Below are 14,266 nucleotides of genomic sequence, written 5' to 3'. Positions count from 1 at the left end.
TGCTTAGTGCCTAAAACAGTATGAGGGATAAAGAGGAGGGAAGAGTTGAGATTGAGGATGAGTCTAGGAACCCAGGTGACTGAAGAATAGGTAGCATTGGTATACCCCTAGCTGTACAGTTTTCATATTCTTTCTGGTAGGGTCAGTCATTGTTGGCATTTGCACATTCTATCATGGCCTGGGTCCTCATTTTGGGAACTAGGTGTTACTGGCTTAACATTGCATTCCAGGCTATCCACAGTTCTGTCCCTTCTCATTATTTTCCAGTCTTACCTCACACCATTTTCCTATCATTACCAGTCTTGTCCTGGCTTCTCTCTCTCAAATGTATGCCACATTTTTGCTTAGGTTGGAATTGAGGTGTCCATCACTCCTCTGCTTTCCCCATTTCCCCCACTGAGATATTGGTTTTCTCATATATAGAAGAAGGAAGCTGGTCTCTAATGTTGGCCTCTGGCTCTAAAATTCTAGCATTTAATTAATAAATTATTCCAACCTCTTTCTCTCTCCCATTCCTACCCACTATTAAGCTTCAATAGCTCCCTCCTGCCTGTTCACAGCCCTCCAGTTTCTTCAAGTCACAAAACCTGTCTCCTCCCTACAAATTTCCCTGATTCCCTCCAAATCAAAGTGATGTTTCCTCTCCCCAAGATCTCTCCTAGCACTTTTATTGGATCTCTTTTTATACTGGTCATGTTCATTCATCTGTATTATAATTATTTGCATATGGATATGGTCATATCTATTCAATTGTAATCTCATTCAAGGCAAAGACTATATCTAGTTTTATTTTTTAAATCTCCTTAGTGCAGTGTATACAGTAGATGCTTAATAACTGTTGAAATGAATTGAATTGAATTGGTTCAAGTGGCAACTGGGTACATACAGTCCTATCCACAGGCTTCTGAAATACCTGGCCCTAGTCCTGCTCCCTGACTCTCTATTAAAAATGGGAGACCCATAACCATCCAGAAGCAGGAAAAGACTTTTGTTTACCATTTCAGTACTACTTTTCCAGCAGAATCCATTGTGAAGCTCAAGACCTTAGCTGCCTTCGATAGATTCTATACATGGATTCCTTTGCCATCAGTTCTGAGTTTAACTAGCATTACACTTACAGTGCATAGGGAGAGCCTAGACATGTGATTTATTCTTATCCACTAATGATGAGGAGATGCTATTGCTGCTGTATTTTGTACCTTTCTAGCATGCATTAAGACCTTGGGGAAATTTTGTGGATTTTGTCTTTGTTTTAAATGGAAGCTTAGGGACCTCTGCTTTTTTTTTTATCCTTTGTCACATTTCCTGTTCACATTAATGGCAGTGCCAGAAACCATACCTTTCCAGGAGAGACTTGATAGAAGATATCAGGAAATGTCATTTGGCGGAATCCCATAAAGACTTTGGTACTATTTGTTAATTTGATTTCCTTTCTTCTGAAATTAAGAAATGAACTTAATTTTACATTAGAGAGCTAAGAAAAGATATTTTGATAGGTTGTGTCTAATCTTTATCCTCTGAAGAGATGGGAGGATGGGGGAGGGATGGTTTAGATTTTACCCGGCTGTATAATCCATGGGTTTCATATTTCTTCAGATCTCCAGAGATTCACAGTATAGTCCCCAACCTATAATAATAATAAGTTAATGAAAACAAGGAGGTTTGTCCTTGTCTAGCCTCAGAAGAGGAGACATTCCCCCCTGCTGTTGTTTCACTGAGCAAATGCTTCCCTACCCTATGTACCCATCTGACCCAAGAGGGTTTTAGTCAAAGAGAAGTGGTTATTCTTGAGAAGATGCAACTCATCTATCAGAACTGATTATATCTAAGTTCTTTGGGGAGTGTTATGGCCTGTGAAAAGTCCTCACTCTTCCCATTATTTGGTTCCTTTAAATCTGGTGAGAACTGTGCTAATGATGATTTCTTGTGGCATTAGGCTCTTGTAAGTTTTCAGAAGGAAGAAAAACGTCTTAGATTTGCTTCAAAGAGGATTTTCCCCCTCTGGCTGATAAGGCTATAAATATAGCTGGGTACACAAAGCTAACATACAGAATGCACTCATTTTTCAAAATGGATTATGGTCGTTTTGTTTTGGGCATTTTCAAGCATGAACTGTAGTGCATTGCACTGGCTTTGCCAATTACTTCTCTTAAAATGAAAGGGAGAGAAAGCCCATCCAACTGAATAGAAGTACCCCAAATTGCCTTCTCTCATCTTCTACTTAGTGTGGGAAAGCTGCTTCGGGAAAGGAAAAGTCCCTCATAGAAAAAGGAAACATTGGCGTGCCCTCTCTTTGGTAAACTACAGTCCAGAAGAAGAATAAGACACAGGAAGTTGCACGTGTCCCCCTCTGGCTGGCCTTAGGGCTGTTTCTGTATTACCTTGACCACAGGGATGTACAAAGCTCAGTTTAGGCAGCAGGAGAGGAGGAGCTTAGCACAAGTAATAGGAAACAGAACAGAAAAAAAGGAAGCAAAGTGGAGATTCCCTGAAAGATTGCAATACCATGGTGGCCTAACAGGGATAATGAAGACCAGAAATCCTAGCTTTCTCTCTTTTCCCAGATCTGTGGTGTGATGGACATTTTGGGGGTCAGTTCACAGTGTATTTCCTGATCTAAAGCAGTGTGGATAAGTAGGAGGAGGTTCACTAGGACTATCAGGATCCCAGAGCAGATGATGACTCTTCTGGCATAGTCCCCAGTCCTCATTCCAGGCCAAGGCCTCTTGTAGTAAGGTAGCCAAGAGGTCAATGCTTTTGGCATGGAACCTGCCCCTTTTACCAAGGTTGATAGTAGTACCATCACCTCAGTGGTTCCCAATCTACCAGCCAGGACCTCCAGGGGAGCCCAATAGGTGGGGCTAATATCAGATCTTTGCCCCTCTAGAGGCCCTAGACCCTTCTTGCACAGGGTCTGGGTAGCAGCTCTTTCTCACTTTTATCCGGAGACTCTAGAGTGACAAGTAGTCAGGTAGGTGATCCCTTTCTTCCAGGCAGATACATGTTCACAGTAGTCAGAGCTGTCTCTAGAGACATACATCTCCCAGGCCATAAGAGAATAAGCACTTCCTAAAAACACCATTCTACCATGTCCCAAACACCTTCTGGGAAGTTTTCTGAATCATCTTGGGGAAAGGAGGCCTGATAACATAAGGGTCCATGAGCTATTTTCCCAGAGTCAATAGGGCCCCCAGGGGGGATTGGGATCTTGAGGGCTGGGTGACTGCACAGGGGGTGGAATAAGGAAGGGCCAGAAAGGCTCAACCAGAATTGTGCCTGAAAACAATTTGTCCTTATTGGGAAAGTCTTCTTAGGGTGGTGATGATTTGTCATAGACCTGACTTTTGGAAATTACAAAGGGAAGTTGACTTAGTCATAACCCAGAAAGACTGTTCAGTAAGGATTCAGCATTCATTAAGGTAGCCATTCCCATCCTCATCTCCATGTTGTAATGAGTCTTATTAATTGGACATCTCGGAGGTCCTATGAGTGAGGGAAGACAGTGGGACTTGCACTAGGTCTGAGAGGCAGCCACTTCTGGTTGGCTGCCCTTTTTTTGCTCTAGGCAATGTGAGATACCACTTCCATGGCTTGAACCTTAGCCTGCTGGGCTAAATAAGTTTGGGGATCATTTCCTTGCCTTTAAGGGGAAAACTTTATGGCAAGGATCTTAGTAGATGTTGGTTCTTCGTGATTGCTTGAATTAAATAGATTAGGAGTCGTCTAAATTTTTCATACCTGGGAGTTATAGTATAAGCTGCAAAAATATACATGACTGCCTGATTCAGAGATCTGTGTGTCTAGAGTATGCACAATACGTATGACATTACACCTTTTCATATGTTTATATTTTTATATGTATAAAGAATTATTTATAGAATTTGTACATATATATTTATATTCTGAGGGTACGTGGAATTATAAAAGGAAGGGATTTTATGTGTACATATGTTCATAAGTAAGGTTATATGGATGGATGTATCTTCATTCAGAGATACATATAAAACCTTTTAACACCTTTGGTGCTAAAGCTGAGGATGAGGTTTGAATTGTAACCAGAGAGCTACTCTGATACTGTGTAGAGAAGCAGAAAGAGTTTGAATTTCTTTTACCTAGGAACATAGAATTAGAGGAAGAAGGGATCTTGGGGATTGTCTAGTTTCCTTCCCTTATTTTTATAAATGAGGAAACTGAGACCAGAGAATTTGACATTTGCCCAGAGTAAGTCTCAGAAGTATTTGAACCTAGGCATTCTGAATGAAATCCTAGTACCTTAACATTGTAGGAACATGCTATTCTTTAAATAAGGGGGTAGGGCTAGATGATCCCCAGTGCCCATTCCGGCTTTAATATTCTATGACTCTTACAACAGTGACCAATATGGAAGTATGCTTTGCATGGTAGTACATGTATAACCCAGATTAAACTGCTTACTGGAGGAGGGAGGAAGGGAGACAATTTGGATCTTATAATTTTGGAAAATGTATATTGAAAATTGTTATTTCATGTAATTGGGAAAATCAAATATTAAAAAATAAAAATCAATAAATTGCAACCCAGGAAGAAAGGAAAAAAGAACATTCTATGATTCTGTGTCCCTACAAGTACTTGACCTCCAGTAAAATGGAGTATGATGCCCTGCAATGTGAGGTACTACCACGGGAGGGCAGTATTTTGCCTTAAACAAGCCACTAGGGAAGAAGGAAGCATTCTGGGTAAGAGGTGCTTCTGGTGTGCTGCCGCTGGTCACAAGTCTCTTGCCTGAGGCTGAGAGACTTGGGGCTGAGGGTTAGGAGATGGATGCGCGAGTGAGTTTTTCCAGATATGAGTTTTGGCTTCTGACCCACAGCCACAGCTGACTTAAAATAGCAAGAGATACTAAGGCTACTCAGCAAATACTTGTCAAACTGAAATAAAGCAGTTTAAACGGGCTCTTTAGTATTGTAAATGTAGGTTTGGATTGGGAATCACGAAGAGAGAGGCTTGAATCCTCTTCCAAGACATTCACTGGGTAGCTAGGTGGCACAGTGGCAGAGTCTCATCTCCCGGAGTGCAAATCTGGCCTCAGAAACTTGCTAGATGTGTGACCCTGGGAAAGTCACTTCACCTTGTTTGCCTCCTCTGTGAAATGAACTGGCGAAGAAAACGACGAACCACTCCAATATCTTTGCCAGGGAAACCCAAAATGGGGTCATGAAAAGTGAGACATGACTGAAAAATGATTGATTGACGTTTCACTAGCTGTTTCTGTAAAATCAGGATAGTAGTAGGCACCCACCTCAATGGACTATTGTTCTGTGTGCTTGAATATAAAGACAAAACCAAAAAGAGTTCCTGCATTCAAGAAGCTCACCTTCTAATAGGAAACAACTTGGAGATGTTTAAGCATGGTAGTTAATAATTAACATACAGGGCTTAAAGGCATGTAAAAGCACTTTACTTATATTTATCGGTTGGTCATCACAACAGCCCTGCGAACAAAGTACTAGTATTAATCCTCATTTTACAGATAAAGGAAAGTTCTCAATTTCTCAGCCTTAGTTTCCTCATCTGTAAAATGAAGATGGTCTCCAAGGACCCATCCAGCTCCAAATTTCTGATTATCTATGGCTTGCTTTGTGTCACATAGCTAGTCAATATTTGAGGCAAGATTTGAATTCAGACCTTCCTTACTTTAACCACTTTGCTTCCTAACTATCCCTCCCCACTTTAATTTGCAGGAGAGCTTTGATCTGTTGTTTTCTAATAAGGACATGTTTGCTCCTTCTAAGATAACCCATTCTTCCCCCATTTCCTGGAGTTTTACCATATTAATGCTGAATACAGTATGGAAACCTATCAGTTTAGTCCTATCCCAGGTTATCTCTAGCTCAGAATTCTGAAGATCAAGAGACCTGTTAGCCTCAGCCTCCAGGAGTAGGAATTGCATTGTCTATGCCACCATGCTCAGCTCAAAAGTGAAGCTAAAATATGTACAGATTAACTGCAGAGATTGGTTATAGGTGGTTAGCACCTAGGGATAGTCAGAAAAACCCTCATGTAGGAAGTGGCATTGAAGGTGAGCTTTGAAGGAAGGTAGCTATCCTAATGTTTAGCTAGGCCTGAAGTCAAGAAAACTCATCATCCTGAGTTCAAATCTGGCGTCAGACACTTCCTAGTTGTGTGATCCTGGGCAAGTCACTTAACTCCCATTGCCTAGCCCTTACCTCTCTTCTGCCTTAGAACCAATACACAGAATTGATTCTAATATGGAGGGTAAAAGTTTAAATCAAAGTAGCAATTTGTTGATGAACTGATGGGGAATAATGTATGCTTGGGAAGGTAGACCAGCTCATGGTGGGCTTTAAATGTTCATCAGAGGAGTTTTCATTTTATCTTAAGAGGCAATGGAACCCTCCAGAAGCCTCTTGAGCAGGGGAGGTGAGTGATGTGGCTCAGACTTGTCATTTGGCAGTTCCAGGAAGGAGAGTCTGTAAAGCCCTTTCCAAACCTTAGGGGACTCTGTAAGTGTCAAAAAAGCTTATTAACTCATATTTTTTGGAGAAGGAAATAAAGATTAGGGTGTTATCTTTCCCATTGTGGAGGTTAGTAGGCACTTTTCAGGTTTGAAAACATCAAGAGGGACCAGTTTTTCTACCACACACATCTCTACCTGGATAGCCTGGATTGTTTCCAGGCACTGATGTGGTGCTAAGAAAAGGAGGAATAATTGCCTTATCCGGAGAGCTTAGGTGATAGGTAGAATCCTATCTGCCCTTTGCCCTGCTTAACTTGCCTTTTCCCTTCCCCTTCTCCCAGGTGAGAACAGGGAATGGACCAAAGAACTAGAAATGTTCCAATCATTTTTGTGATTAGCATGTTGTGTCCAGAAGTCCAGGTGTCCCACCCAGATGTCAGTTTCTTCAGCCATTGACAGACTCGGGGCCCTTCCATGACTTGAGGAAGCTGAGATTTTAGGGGAACCAGAGAGGAATGTTGAGGGCAAAGATTGTATCAACACACAGGAGGCTTTTTCTGAGGTTTCCTCTGTGCTCCCAGCTATGATAAGGTGCTATACAGGGAAATCCTGAGCAGAACTTGGAGAGGCCTCAGGGTTGAGGCATACTGAATTTTACATGCTGATTTATATTACTGCCTCTCCTCCTGTTGAAACTAGGTATTGTGTTGAATATTCCTAATAGTAGAGTCACTCATCTATTAACCCCAACTTTGGAAAAATAAAACTATGGGGTCCCCTTCTTTCAGTAGACTGACTTCCTTTTTCCCTCCATCCCTTCCTTCTTTCTTTAATTCATTTTCTTTCTCTCTTTCCTTTATCTTAGACTCTTTACCATGTTTTGGTTCCAAGACAGAAGAGCAATGAGAATTAGGCAATAGGAGTTAAGTGACTCGCCCAGGGTCACACAGCTAGGAAATGCCTCAGCCAACTTTGAACCCAAGACCTCCTGTCTCTAGGCCTGGCTCTCAATCCATCTAGCTTCCCCTTTCAATAGGTTTTCAACTCTCAAATTGAAGTCTAGTGATACAAAAGTCATTCTTTGAAGGGGAAAAAAGTAAGAAGGACATCACATACACACACACAAAATCCAACAAAGCCTGAAGATGTATGTAAGGGGTTTTGATTGTGTGTTGATTATATGTCCTTAGCCTCAGAATAATATCAAAGAATAAAAATCACTTCTATTGAAGCTGCCTAGTGCCCTCACAGAAGACAGGGGGAAACTCCTTGAGGGCACCATTGTCCCTCATTTTTGTCTTTATATCTTGCTGTGTCCTATCTGATAAATATTTGAAATGAATTGAGTAAAATTGTTCTCTTGGCTTTCCTTGTAACTCCTGAGTTTTAAGTGATATTTGGGACAATTTGGGCTAAATTGAACATTAGTATATTTTAAATTGTGGGCAGGTAGGTCACCAAGTAGATAGAGCACTGGACTTGGAATCAAGAAGACTCATTTTTATGAGCTCAAATCCAGCTTCAGATGCTTACTAGATGTGTGACCTTGGTCAAGTCACTTAACCCTCCTGCTGGCCTCAATGTCCTCATCTATAAAATGAGTCAAAGAAAAAAATGGCAAATCACTCCAGTATTTTTGCCAAGAAAATTCCAAAATGAGTACACAAAAAGTTAGAAACAACTGAAATGGCTGAACATCAACAAAGATTGGGTTATGTTATGATATATTACATTATATTATAGTTATTATGTTATTAATATATAAATCAATATATAAATATAGGTATCCCTTCCACATAGTGACTTTCCCCATCACAGTTTCATTATATCTTTTTTTTAATAATTTTTTATTTGACCATTTCCAAGCATTATTCATTAGAGACAAAGATCATTAGTTTCATTATATCTTGAGTTGGCATAAGAAATTAAATCTGGTGGGAGGTACAGAGAGGTGGCTGAGTAGATAGAGAACCAGACCTAGAAATTAGAGGTCCTGGATTCAAAGCTAAACTCAGACACTTCCTAGCTGTGTGACCCTGGGCAAGTCACTTAACCCCCATTGCTTAGCCCTTACCACTCTTTTGCCTTGGAGCCAATACACAGTATTGATTCTAAGAAGGAAGGGAAAGGTTTAAAAAGAAAAGAAAAGAAATTAAATTAAATGGAAATTTGGGGAGAGTTTTGAGGAAGCTGCAGCTGACACATGAAGGCCAACAGACTGTCACAGAAAAAATCCAGAAACTCATTTTTACTTAACATTGACTTATAGCCTATGACCAATACCTAACCTAAATTTTGCAATAAGTTACTGTAAATGCCCCATAAAAGAAAAAGAAATTCTAACTTCTTCTCTGATATGAAGTGAGGATCAAAACATTTTACTTGGATTTTCCATATCATTGGGGTGCTATGCCCCTAATCCCTGTGATGTGAAAGGGATACCTGTATTATTAATATGATATTGTATATTATAACGAGAATAACAATTAATATTGCAAGATTCAAGGAGAGAGTGGACTTTGCTGTTCAGGGTGTGGAGCACTCTCACGTGAGTGAGCCTACAAGATCAGGGACTTTACCACAGCTAGCAGGAGTCCAAGATGCTGAGCCTGTGTATTTCCAGAGAGTAGCTTAGGTACCTCTCTGTGAGGTCAATCAAAGCTCCTGGATCAGGAAAGGGCTATTTTGGGCCACGTTATTGTTCTTCTACTTAGGATGATTGTTCTGGTACTAGAAGTTACTGCTTCAGAAACTACAGGGAAAGCTCAGCCTGAGTAAAGTTCCTTAGTGGTGGTTCCCACTTTCCTGTTTGTAGAAGCCCAGCAGTTTCCCATTTAGCAATATCTAAAGTTCAGATGCTTGGAGAAAGGCTGAGTCATTGATTATCCCTGGAATTTCTACTTGGCAAGAACTTGAGACTTAAACTGTCCCAGTCACCTCTTCACTTCCGTCAGATCATCAGAATTCTTCTTATCGAGTAAAAGGTATCAGAATTATCTTTATTGTCTCTGAGTCAGTAATGAAACACCTCCACTAATCAATGAACTGGTCACAGGTTGGTTGTTTTTTTTAAAGTCATAGAGCAGGAGTATACATTTAGAACTGGGTGGAGCTTTAGAGGTAGGTTAGCTAGATTCCCATGACTAACAGATGTGAACATGGAGGTCTGCAGAGGTCTGGTGCCTCTTCAGGGGACATTTCATCTTCTCCTCTTTCCCAAATTTCATACTTCTGTATAGGTCGCTCTCCATGGCTGGGATGTGCTGGCTCCTCACTTAGGTCACTTAGAATCCTTTGTTATTCAGTCATGAACCCCCTGGGTTTTTCTTGGCAAAGATTTTTGAGTGGTTTGCCATTTCTTTCTTATTTTCAGTTGTACCTGACTCGTTATGACCCCATTTGGGGCTTTCTTGGCAAAGATTTCAGAGTGATTTGACATTTCCTTTTCCAGCTGATTTTAAAGATGAGGAAACTGAGGCACAAAGGATTAAGTGACTTTCCCAGAGTCATATGGCTAGTAAGGGACTGAGGTTGGATTTGATTCCTGGTCCATTGCTCTTCGTGACTATTTTTAAATATTCAAATTTCAGGTACTGGGAAGTCCCAAAGATAGAACATATTGCATGATATGTTTCCGGGATATTAATTGAACTGACAATTAAATGTAATAATGAACTACTCCATTTGCTGAGCTCCAAACCAATTATGTAAGTGTATGTATACATATATGTGTATGTGTTAATTGTATGTAGCCCAATGCAACTACATTTTTTCCTGTGCCTCATGCAGGTAAATTTTTAATATATGTAACATAATAACATAACACATATTGTTTGTTGTAAGTATGTAATAAATTATCATAAATATGCTTATCTAAGAGAAACACATTCTCCTATTAGCTATGTTCAAAAATCTTCTCTAGAGAACAGATTTCAGACCAAACCTATACTGAGCCTAAATTAAACTTTTTAATTTTATTTGGATTGAGTTGCCTGTCCTCAAAGACATGTACTTTTAAATGTGGCACTAAAAAAAAGTTGCCATTTAAAGGAAATCTAATTTTTTTGGAAATAGAGGCAGCTTGGCATAACGGAGGGAAAGCAAGCTTTGGAGTTCTATGGAGAACTAACCACAGAGTGATGAAAACCTACACTGAAGTCCAGTCTGACAAATATTAGTAGAATAGCCCTGGACAAATTCCATCACCTCCTAGTGCCCCAGGAAACTCTCCACTGTTAGAAATTGTATAACTCTGGCAGAGGGAGTTTTCAGTATTGGTAGAGGGCTTTTTTACCCCAGGGAGGTTCTCTACACCAATGAAACCACAGGTCTGGACAGTAAAAGAAAAATGTATAAAGCATAAATTATTTTTGTAAGGTAAAACCTAATTGGTTTTTACACCTCCCTGGAGTGTTAGTTCACACTCGGGGTTTGGTGATAGTATTATTTATTTGTGCTTGATTGTTTGCAGGCATTACTTAAAATAACTTGCCTTATCAATCTTTGTAAATAATATGATTTTATGCACAGAGAACCTTGGAGAATCGACCAAAAAACTAATAGAAATAATGAACAACTTAAGAAAAACTGCAGGATACAAAAGAAATCCATCCACATGAAATAATTTCCTGAGCCAGTGTGCTTTTGGAAATTAGCATCAGGATTCTTGAGTATATTTTTTTTAACCCACTCTTTGAGACTTAAATGGTTTCCTGTTGAAACATTTCTCCAAAATTAGAATGGGAGTCAGTAGGAATATATAATTTGGTTTACAGACATTCACTTTCTGAATGACTTTAATTGGGCAGACATTTCCATTGGAGGATTAGGGTTGTTTTTTTTTTTAACTATTTTTTGTGTCATGGATCCTATTGGCAGTTTGGTGAACTCTGGATTCTAACCTTGTCTAATAATAATGTTTTCAAAGTGTAAAATAAAATACAAAGAATTACAAAGGAAACTTCTTATGTCAAAACACAGATACTAAAAATATTTAAAAAATAAATTCATCAGACCCCAAGTCACAAACCCCTGCACTAAAGTTAGCTGTTTGACCTTAGAAAAGGTAATTAATTTCCAAAACTCATTACCTCATCTGCACGGTGGTGTGTGAAATTGAACTGTGTGACCTTGAGTCAGTCATCTTTTTTCTGTGTGCTTCAGTTCTCTTATCTGGAAAATGAGAGAGCTGCAATTCTTTTTTTTTTTTAAACCCTTACCTTCCATCTTGGAGTCAATACTGTGTATTGGCTCCAAGGCAAAAGAGTGGTAAGGGCTAGGCAATGGGGGTCAAGTGACTTGCCCAGGGTCACACAGCTGGGAAGTGTCTGAGGCCAGATTTGAACCTAGGACTTCCCATCTCTAGGCCTGGCTCTCAATCCACTGAGCTACCCAGCTGTCCCCAAGAGCTGCAATTCTTAAGAGAATTCTGGTTCTGTGTAACCTTAGGCAAAAAAAGGCTAACCTCTTTGGGCCTCAGTTTCTCATCTATAAAATGAGGAGGTTGGGCTAGGTAACTCTTGGCTATCGTTCAGCTTTTATCTATGAGTTATCATCCTGTGATCCCTTCTAGCGCCAACATCCTATATTTTTGTGAGCTGACTCAGAGGGAGATCCATTCACATAGTGCTCTTTAAGGATCATAGAAGGGGCCACAAGGTGGTACAGTGGACAGAGTGTAGGACCTGTTGTGAGAAAGATTCATCTCCCAGAGTTCAAATCCAGCCTCAGACACTTACTAGTTGTGTGACCCTGGGCAAGTCACCTAGTCCTATTGCCTCAGTTTCCTTAACTGTAAAATGAACTGGATAAGGAAATGGAAAACTATTCCAGTATCTTAAAAAAAAAAAAAACCCAACCCCAAATAAACCCCAAAAGGGTCATGAAGAGTTAGACATGCCTGAAATGACTCAACAACAATGAAATGACTAGAGAAAGTCTTCTGATTTATTTCTAGGGATTGATTTAAAGAATTAGGTAATTGACCAATGACTTTTTTTTTCCTTGAGAAATTTGGAGCCCCCAGATTATGGCCTTTATAAAGTTGGGTGTTTGCAGTGTATGCTTCGTACATTGGTTCACTGACTTTAAGCAATAGAAGTGTTTCTTAAAAGTTTTGTGTGGATCATGCTTCCATCAATTGAAATCCCATTTTATTACTTTAAGGAAGGTGACTAGCTAAATGTATTCTATGGCAAACCATTAAAGCAGAGGATTCAGTTCTCCTTTTTTTTTTTTATTCATCTGTATTTGCTTAAAGCCAGGTGGACATGTGCCATATTTTCCAAATCTTTGTACCGAGTTTTTTAATTATCAGAGAGCCAGAGACCTGGTTTGAAATTATGGTGATTACCTCATCTTGGCTCTTAGAGAAAGTGGGTAATAGATGTCCCAGGCTTTTCTCCAGGATCAAGGACAATTCCCAAGGACACAGAGTAGCAAGGGACTGAGGCAGAATAGGAGCCATCCTTTGCAAATGGGAATATCTCATGCTTTAGCTCTCAAGGAGTTTAGCCCTCACCCAAAAAAGCATCATTCAGTAGAAGATTATTTGCCATTATTCCCTATAAATACCTTCCTTGAAGAAAGATAAAACTCTAGTAAAGCCACTGGGTCTAATCATCTAGATTAGGCTATCAAAAATAGCCAATCAGAATCCTATTTGAGGGCCAAACCTTCTTAAATCTCTTCACATGAGATGACAAAGTGCCTTCTGGTTTTTTATTAAAATAGTTTGTAAAGACTCTGTGCTGCTCCCTTGCCATAATGGTAAATGCCAGTTTCAAGGTTCTACAATGTCTTGAGCCTGACTTGTGTCTCAGGCATTTGTGGATATCTGTAGAGCCTGGCTTTGGGATTATTGCAGAGAGGGCAAGGGGACTACAAATTAGGAGTCCTGGAAGAGACTGAGTCAGCATTAACCACTTAACTGCTCTGCCCACCAATTTGCCCCTCTGTGAAACAGGTTTATGGACAGCACAGGGTGTTGAAGTGGATGGAGTACTGGACCTGAAGACTCATTTTCCCAAGTTCACATCTAATTGTGTTACCCTGGACTAGTCACTTAATCCCATTTGCCTCAGTTTCCTGATCTGTAAAAAGAGCTGGAGAAAGAAATGGCCAACCTCTCCAGTACCTTTGCCAAGAAAACCCCAAATGGAGTCAGAAATAATCTCTGCTAATCCACTAAACAACAACAAAAATGGAGTTACTTATCATTGGCCTCCAGAGATAGAAATCTTAATGTTCATTTTCATAATAGATTTTCACATGCAAAAGACAAGGCTATTGGAATTGGTCAACAATTACTTGTGAAGTCCCCACTGTATGCCAGGCCTTATGCTAAATGTTGAGGATATTAAGACAAAGGAAAATGAGTCCTTGCCCTCGAGGAATGTATATTCTAAGCAGAGATTTTAAGGGTCTCTTATCTTGGGGGCCCCAATTACTGGACAATGCCAGTTCAAGGCACTAAATCAAACACCAGCTGGCTACCTGTCTGAACCTGACACTGAGCTTTAGGAGACAGAACATACACAAAAGAATCTTTAGAGAATATTGACTTAAATATGTGAGAACGGAAATAGAATTGAGACAATTTGGTGACAGTGGAATTTTATAGTATGGATTATTTCTTTTAATAAAGTTGGCCATTAGTCAAAGGATAGAAAACATTTTTTTAATGGTGGTAGTTAGTAATTGTCAAAACAAATGAGTATAAATGACAATCACCACTTATTCATTCATTCATTTATGTATTCATTCATCTTATCTATTATCTATCATCCATCTATCCATCTGTCTATCATC

At 39.7% G+C, this 14,266-nt stretch overlaps 1 protein-coding gene across 7 annotated transcripts in view; it reads left to right on the top strand.

The window, feature by feature from the left end:
- The window catches only part of GRAMD1B (GRAM domain containing 1B), a 352,537-nt gene that overhangs the window by 74,585 nt on the left and 263,686 nt on the right, over positions 1–14,266 (top strand). The gene's annotated exons all lie outside the window — the stretch shown is intronic.

This window comes from Monodelphis domestica, chromosome 4 (genome assembly GCF_027887165.1).
Source record: "Monodelphis domestica isolate mMonDom1 chromosome 4, mMonDom1.pri, whole genome shotgun sequence".
NCBI classification, from domain to species: Eukaryota; Metazoa; Chordata; class Mammalia; order Didelphimorphia; family Didelphidae; genus Monodelphis; species Monodelphis domestica.
This window is presented reverse-complemented; position numbering and strand designations above follow the sequence as displayed.